At 38.9% G+C, this 7,890-nt stretch overlaps 1 long non-coding RNA gene across 1 annotated transcript; it reads left to right on the forward strand.

Annotated features, from left to right (window-relative positions):
- Positions 1-1,655: 1,655 nt before the first annotated feature.
- On the forward strand, positions 1,656-5,208 carry LOC129349344 (uncharacterized). The gene is made up of 3 exons (XR_008602326.1): positions 1,656-1,973; positions 2,531-2,593; positions 2,708-5,208. It is a non-coding gene; the product is annotated as an uncharacterized LOC129349344 (long non-coding RNA).
- Positions 5,209-7,890: the final 2,682 nt, after the last annotated feature.

The raw sequence follows: 7,890 nt of genomic DNA on the forward strand, positions 1-7,890 counted from the left end.
TTTTAAAGGATCTGTATTTTACTTAGATATTTTTTATTTTATGCTACTTTATACTTCACTACATTTTAGAGGGCAATACATACTTCTGACTACACTTACGTGACAGCTTTATCTATTTCTGAGGTGAGGATTTAATGCAATGGATGATACAACAAGCTTTTAATACACAACATGTTGTTAAAGATTAAACCAATCTTTTGGGCTTCTTCCTGTGATTTTTCCATCTAAATTTGTCACATGCTGTCATTTCAATAAATGCTCAAATGATCCAATATTTCCCCAAAAATTAAAGATCAGACAAAATGACCAAAAACTGAAAACACTGTCAGAACTTTGTTTTTTCGTATTTTCTCACCCAAAATTCACATGACAGCCTGTCAGGTGTATCTGCTAACCCTGTATATAAAAAACTGGATATAAGGAAGTCCAGACCTGTAGCAGCCGCAAACATGCTGCTGAGACACTGATGCTTCACTGTTCATCATCTTCTCATGTCATACAGAAAAAAAGACCAAACCAGTCTGATTACTTTCAGACTTAAATGACATGTTGCTCTTAATATTGAAGTACTTTTACATAAGTGGATTTTTTTTTTTAATGCAGGACCTTTGCTTGTAATGAAGTATTTTCCATTGCTGTATATTAACACTGGGCTGTACAGCGACTTGGTGGTTAGTACTGTCGCCTCACAGCTAGAAGATTCCCGGTTCACGTTCCAGCCTGGGATCTTTCTTTGTGGAGTTTGTATGTTCTCTCTGTTTGGTGGGTTTTCTCCAGGTTCTCCAGCTTCCTCCCACAGTCCAAAAACATGCTGAGGTTAATTGGTGATTCTAAATTGTCTGTTGGTGTGAATGTGAGTGTGATTGTTTGTCTCTATGTGTAGTCCTGTGATAGACTGGTGACCTGTCTAGAGTATCCCCAGCCTTAACCCTAAGTCAATCGGGATAGACTCCAGCCCCCAACGACCCTAATGAGGATTAAGTGATGTATAGATAATGGATGGATGTATTGGTACTTCCCACTGGATTTTAATATTCATCAAGTTTCATTGTCAACCTCCTTACCAAAACAACATTTATTAAATAATAGCCTTGCTTAGCCAGCCCATGTCTAAATAATAAAAATGTTAATACGTATTGTCAAGAATCATAGAGGTATGAGATCCCCGAATCATAAGAATGGGGCTCTGGCAGAGTAACAACAAAATAAGGGAACACAGTATGATATTATAACCTATGATTTATAATCAAATTATGCCATAACCTAATGAATGTGTTTAAACTAACCAAATGCCTATTTTTTATATTATTTAATTTTGAAACAGTGTAGAAATCAGAAGAGTACCTCACTCTGAAAGGTGATGAGTTGATTATTTTATGAATATGTCCTTTTTTGTATATCCTTTAATTTTGAAACAGTGTAAAATTCAGAAGAGTACCTCACTCTGAAGAGTGATGAGTTGATCATTTTTGGATATGTCTTTTTTTATATTATTTGTCTTTGATGATCTTGGTTGAGAGGTAACCGAGTCACAGGAATGTCTCATTGCAATAAAGGTGATTTTCTGAATACTTTTCCTTTTAATTTGATATGAGAAGTAACCACATGGGGGCAGCACCTCACTGTGAAAAATGAGGGCTGTGGTTACCAGGGGTCCGTTTCACAAAGCAGGTTCAACAAGTTTTCGGTTCCAGAACAGCTGATTTGAGTTGGTTTAATCAACTCGGAGTAGTTTCACCCGGAGTTAAGCGCGTGCACCACAACTCTGAAAAGCCACTCTCAATGGAGCGCCGATTCGACGAGTCACCATGGCAACGGGGAAGCGGAGGGCTGCGTTTTTCGCCCCACTTGAATTGGAAATCTTAATGCACTTATATAGCGAGTTTGAACACGTTTTTAGAAAGAAGTGCAACACCTGCAGCTGCAAAAGAGAGGGAGACGGTGTGGGAGAACATTGCTGCCCGGGTCAATGTGTAAGTTTAAATCACAATAATATTACAGGGGAAAACTGTTTGAATAGTAGCCTATTAAATCATTTCATTTAGGTGCAATCCCACGGGGGAGAAGCGCATGTGGCAGCAGCTTAAGATGAAATATAAAAACATTGTTCAAACAGGTAAGACCTCGGCATAATCTCATGGAGGCACCTCATTTTGATCATGTTTTACATTGTGAAGTAGCCTAATTATTAAGTGGCTGTTTGACTGTGCAGTTGTTTTATCCCACACACAGCCTGAATGCCTGTATCCATATCATGTTCTGTTAAATAATTAAGCCTATTTAAACTAACACAGATTTCTACTCAGCCAACAGAAAGAAAGCAGATGCCTGTAAAAAGGGTGGTGGCCCAGCAGCACCACCTATATGTATATATGTGTGTGTGTGTGTGTGTGTGTGTGTGTGTGTGTGTGTGTGTGTGTGTGTGTGTGTGTGTGTGTGTGTGTGTGTGTATTTTAAAGCATGTTCATACAAATATTTATTTCTCTTTTGTGTCTTTCTTTTGTCTTTTGGCCCAATATCACTCATCTAGGATGAAGAGGATGAAACTGTGTCTGCTGCCTTTACAGAGAGGGATCCAGAAAGGCATATAGAGGTATGTTACTGATAGTTCTCTTCCCATTCACATTTCTTAACATTCTGGTGGAATATAGAGCGTGACATTTAGCCTACACTGAAGTATTGCACATTGTCATCCTTTTTAACACAGCATGGCTGGACAGCAGCAGGATGGTCCCTCAGCTTCCTCTGCACAGATTGACTCAGTGAGATGGATGTTCAGTAAACACCAGAGGTTCAGTCCGTGGAATTCATGTGCAACTGTATAATTTAATGTCCTCTATATATTCCCAGTTATCAGTAAAACAGATTTAGAAAATGCACTTGCTGAAAAAAATCCAGAAAAAGGATAAAGAAATGCAATACTTGGACCGCCAGATTAAGAAGGCAGATCTGGAAATTGAAACACTGTAGCACAAGTTAGAGGTGGGTGCAGGTCACAGGTGAATTATGTTAACTACTGGAACATTAACTAAATTAGCTCTTTTATTTGTAGGAAATAAAGAAGACCAAATGAAATGTGTATCGTGTTTATTTGACTGCTGTGGTGGTGATGATGGAGACTTAAACTCCGAAGTGATTATGGCATATGGTGTCTCTGACTGCTCTGCTGTCCTGGATAGCTGGCAGGTGGATGAGGTCATCATCTGGGTCTTCAGTTTGTAGGGCAAAGTGTTGTTCTCCTCTAATAGTGGTAATATTATGAAGAACAACACATGCCACAATAATATCACAGGCCTCTCAGGAGTCACCCTGAGGTGATGTAGACACTGGAAACAGGCTTTCAGCAGGTCTATGGTCATCTTCACCCAGGCTCTCGTCTTGCAGTGAGCCCGGTTGAAGTTCTGTTGGGGGCCTGGTTCAGGGTCAGGGTATGAGGTCATTGGGTTGGCATGGTAACCCCTGTCACCCAGCAGAAGACCATCAAACTCTCCTGTAATGTATAGTGGATACATTAGAGTATATTTAAGGAGGGAGACAAGTGAATTATATTGTTAAAATCTTTAGGATGCCTACCACGTTGCAGTCTGTTGCTCAGGTTAGACTCATAATAAATCCTCCAGTCATGAACAGACCCAGACCACTTGGCCTCCACATTGGAAATGATGTATGCAGCATCACATACGGTCTTGACAGTGCAGAGAATGACAGATGTTGAACTATGATGCAGTCTTTAACATTTTGAAACTGTAGTCAATCTACCTGTAGCCTACCTGCACATTTATGCTGTGAATGGACTTCCTGTTCACATAATTGCCTTCATTATGTGAGGGAGCTGTGATGGGGGTGTGTGTGCCATCTATGCAGCTAATCACACTGAGAAATCCTAAAAGAAATTAAAATTACTAATCCCAGTCTGAGGTTGCAGCACGATGTCATTAACAGAATATGATTTTAATTTAACAGATCTCTACATCATTCACCTGCAATCCTGTGGAACTCCTCCTTGATGGCTCTGACAGGTTTATGTCCAGGGAAAACCACAAAGATGGGTAAAAGCCTTCAGGGCCAGGCAAACTTTTCTGACCATCCTGCATACAGTTGCCTTACTGAAGTGCTCTGCATCTCTGACATTATATAAAAAACTTCCATTTGCAAAGAACCGCAGTGCAGGACACAATATCTGCTGGGATGTGAGAGCATGACTGCGGCTGGTAATGTTGCAAATGTAAGGACGGATTAGGTTGTGGATGTAGATTATGGATTGTGAGGTGAAACGGTACCGCTCAAAAAGATAATTGTCCGGAAATGCAAGAACATCTATGTGCGGTCTGATAACAATCTCCTGACAAATATTTAATTCTCTGTGCAGTAATGCTGCTTCTTCATCCACTGGATCGTTAATGAAAGGACATGACATTTTGACGGACGGCAGAACTAGGCTACGCCAAAACTTGGCAGCTGACTGAATGAATGAATGAGGAAAAGGATGTATGCTGTCATCACATATGTAAATTAAATGTGCCGTCATCACGTATGTAAATTGAATGTGCTATCATCGCATATGCAAATTCTGAAGAGAGCAGTTATGGTATAAAATGCACCTGTTAGAAAGAATTTGTTTGGAGTTGTTGCGAGGTAGTCACTTGATGCAAGCAAGACAACAGTTCTGAGCATGAGGGATTTTACCACGTAACTTTGGATGGGTGATTCAACATGATCTGCAAAGGAATATCTGTTCTACTGTAATTATGGACTAAAGGATTGCTCTTTCTACACTGTTTGAGGATTACAGAACTGTGATCTAAAAATAACACTGAAGGAACGTTACTGAACTCTATTATTTCCAAAGGAACGACACCAGAGTGGATTATAACAAAGTTCTTTATTGACCCAACAACAAAAAAGGATACAAGCAAATCGAAATCTGGACTGAACTCTCTCTCCAGCTTCCCCCTGGACTCCGGAGAGCCTCAGAGGCTGGTTGGATTTCAGGTGAGCAGCCGGGTGTGCACGCCGTCTGCTCCCCACTACAAATTACATAGTCTGGGTGATTACTACTCTTCTTATATGAAAGCATAGTACCAGTTAGGAATCATGATAAGAGATTGAGATATTAATTAATGTTTGATTAATTGTCCGATGATCTATTCACTATTGCTGTTTCCCTGCTGAGATATATTTTAATAAAGCATTTGTCCTGCAATTAAAGTCAACAGATTGAAAATTGTGTTTGTCTCTATCACAAAGGTGAATTATATATTTTTTTTTTTCTCTGATGGTAAAAAGACAGGTTAATGTGTGCATTACAACAAAATAGGTTCTGTAAGGTTACCTAATCAGTGGGCCTTATTTAAACTTATCCCAGGGGTTATCTTTTGTCCTCAACCTCTAAACTTTAACCGAGCAACTTACCAAGTGCAAAATCTGTTAAGAGGAAAGCTGCCATTAACAGACGTGACTGGTAGTTAATTTGACCATTCAAAAGTGGCTACTCAGAATAATTATCAGAGGACGCGGGATAGATGTCTGGATGGAGGCAGTAATAGGCTAGGTGAATTTTCCTCGAATACCAGCTTGAACGTTCTTCAGATCCCATCTGGGACAGTACCCACTGGGCTGTTAGAACCGGACCCATTAGATGGAGAGCTGGTCCAGTAATTCTCTGACAATTAACTAAATTAATTTAGGAGGTTACTGGCCTTAGAATCAACAGTATTGATCTCATAGATACATCTTTTCTGTGGTTTTAATGTAAGCAGATTCATGTTCACCAAGGAGTTACTGAATATTGCTGAAAATATGGAGAAAATACTCCTTTTAAAAACACACACACACACTCTGTCTTTCTGTCTTTCTTTCTGACACACACATCATGTAGGTCATGTAAAGTTATGCAGTTTATTCTCTCGTTTGTTTGTTTTCAAACAATGATGACAAAGATGATACCTTATTTCACAAAGGAGCTCCCAAAGCCCAAAGTTGCAATTTTGCTACTTTAGTACTTGAAATCAGTATCGTATCAGCATTTCTTCCAGATGCAACGTTAACGTTTAGAACAAAATGCAAGCTTTGCAACCATGATTGTAAACAACAGTCCCCATGAAAGGCTTTTGTCTTTGCATGTCCATTCTACATGACAATTAGTCTCTTTCATAAAAGGTCAAAAAAAAGCCTGTCTTTGGAACCAGGTTGTGTACGGGTGGAAAATGTGGTCAGATAGTGGTGTTAGATGAAAGATAACACAGTAAACATAAACTTTATAGGTTATGGGAGAGAAACTGTGAATTCTTTGTTTCTTCTACCTAAGAACATAACCTAAGTTGATATTTTTACAGTGATATCATACAGTGTGTAATAGTGTATGTAATGTAATGTTGCTGATATATTATTGTACATATCATTTAAGATATCCCACCTCTGTTTACCAATCATCTGAATTATCTGCTGGTGCCAGTTACCATCAGAGTAGATTTATGCTGCAAGTAAACACATTTATGGAAAAGAAAAATCACCCAATTACAAGTTTCTAATAAAGGAAAAGGAATCATTATCAAAACGTAAGTTGACATAGCAGTAAAATTAAGAAACAGTTCTGTAATTATATGAACTAGTAAAAGATATAAGCAGTGGAATATTAAAACAACATCTTAAACTATTTGACAACAGTAAATATTAAGTAAAAATAATGTTAAATGTGCTTTCACTTAAAATTGCCAACATTTTTTAAAGTGAAAGATAGTTCACTTATATTCATTTTGCAAAAAAAAAACCCCCAACAAAACAAAACAAAAAAAAAACTACAAAGAAATCTTAAGAGAAGACACTTGGATATTTTAGAGATCTTCTGCTCATCATCAGGAGCCACCAGGGTAAAGATCCTTCTAACATTTAGGCCAACATTCTTTCTAAATAACTAATAGCATAATCAGTTCTGTTGGAAGCATGAAAATAAAACTGTGAATGCAGCTTTTTTCATTTGTCAAATTTTTCTTTTTTCTTCTCCTCACTTTCTTTTAATTGGAAGGTCTTTCCATCAGGCTGCTTCATCCACTTCAGGTTAACATGTTCACTCCCGTCATGGTCCTTCACTCCCAGGCTGAACTAAGAAGAAACATTGTGTACAAAGGAGTGTAGCACCTTGAAACAGAAGTATCAGCAACACAAGTAAACAATAGTATAGCCAGGAGCTTTGGGAGGCTGTACTCAGGCACAGAGATGCTTTGTGGTAAACACTAACATGATGCCAGCTAACATTGTTTAGCAGGATGTCATGTTTACAATGTCCACCTAAAATTTTGATATTTGCACATACTGCAATTTGTCAGGACAGACGGAAGAATACCCCCATCACATTTAATGGCAGTCCATATCTTAGTTGAAATGCCTCAAGTATGAATGAATAAACTCATCTTTTGTTCCAATCAAGCATCCATACCTGCTGCAAGATTGCATCCTGCATGTCTTCCAGGTCCACAGAGGAGTCTGATGTTTTCAGCATCACCTTCACTCTCACCCGTTTCCTCACTGAATCAGCAGTGATTGAATTTTACAATGATGACATGTTTATGAAGGTACAATAATGCTTTGTGTACATGATTTTGAAAAGTGAATAGTTGATTGTCACTCACCCCTGCAGACAAAAGCATATTTGTCGCTACAAGGCCGTGCATTCCATCCACCGTGAGTCGTGGTCACACAGTAATGTTTGATTTTCTTTGGCTGGCCCGTACTCCATTTCTGGAATGAAGTCATGTCCATGATCTGACCATCAGACCACTTCCATGCCACTCTGTACAGGCCGATCCATGCAGATTTCTTCACCAGCGTCTTCATTTCGTTCCTCTCGGATTCATTCCTCATGCTGGCCAGGTCTGTGTAGCGCTCCCTGCA

Source organism: Amphiprion ocellaris, chromosome 7 (genome assembly GCF_022539595.1).
Source record: "Amphiprion ocellaris isolate individual 3 ecotype Okinawa chromosome 7, ASM2253959v1, whole genome shotgun sequence".
Taxonomy (NCBI): domain Eukaryota; kingdom Metazoa; phylum Chordata; class Actinopteri; family Pomacentridae; genus Amphiprion; species Amphiprion ocellaris.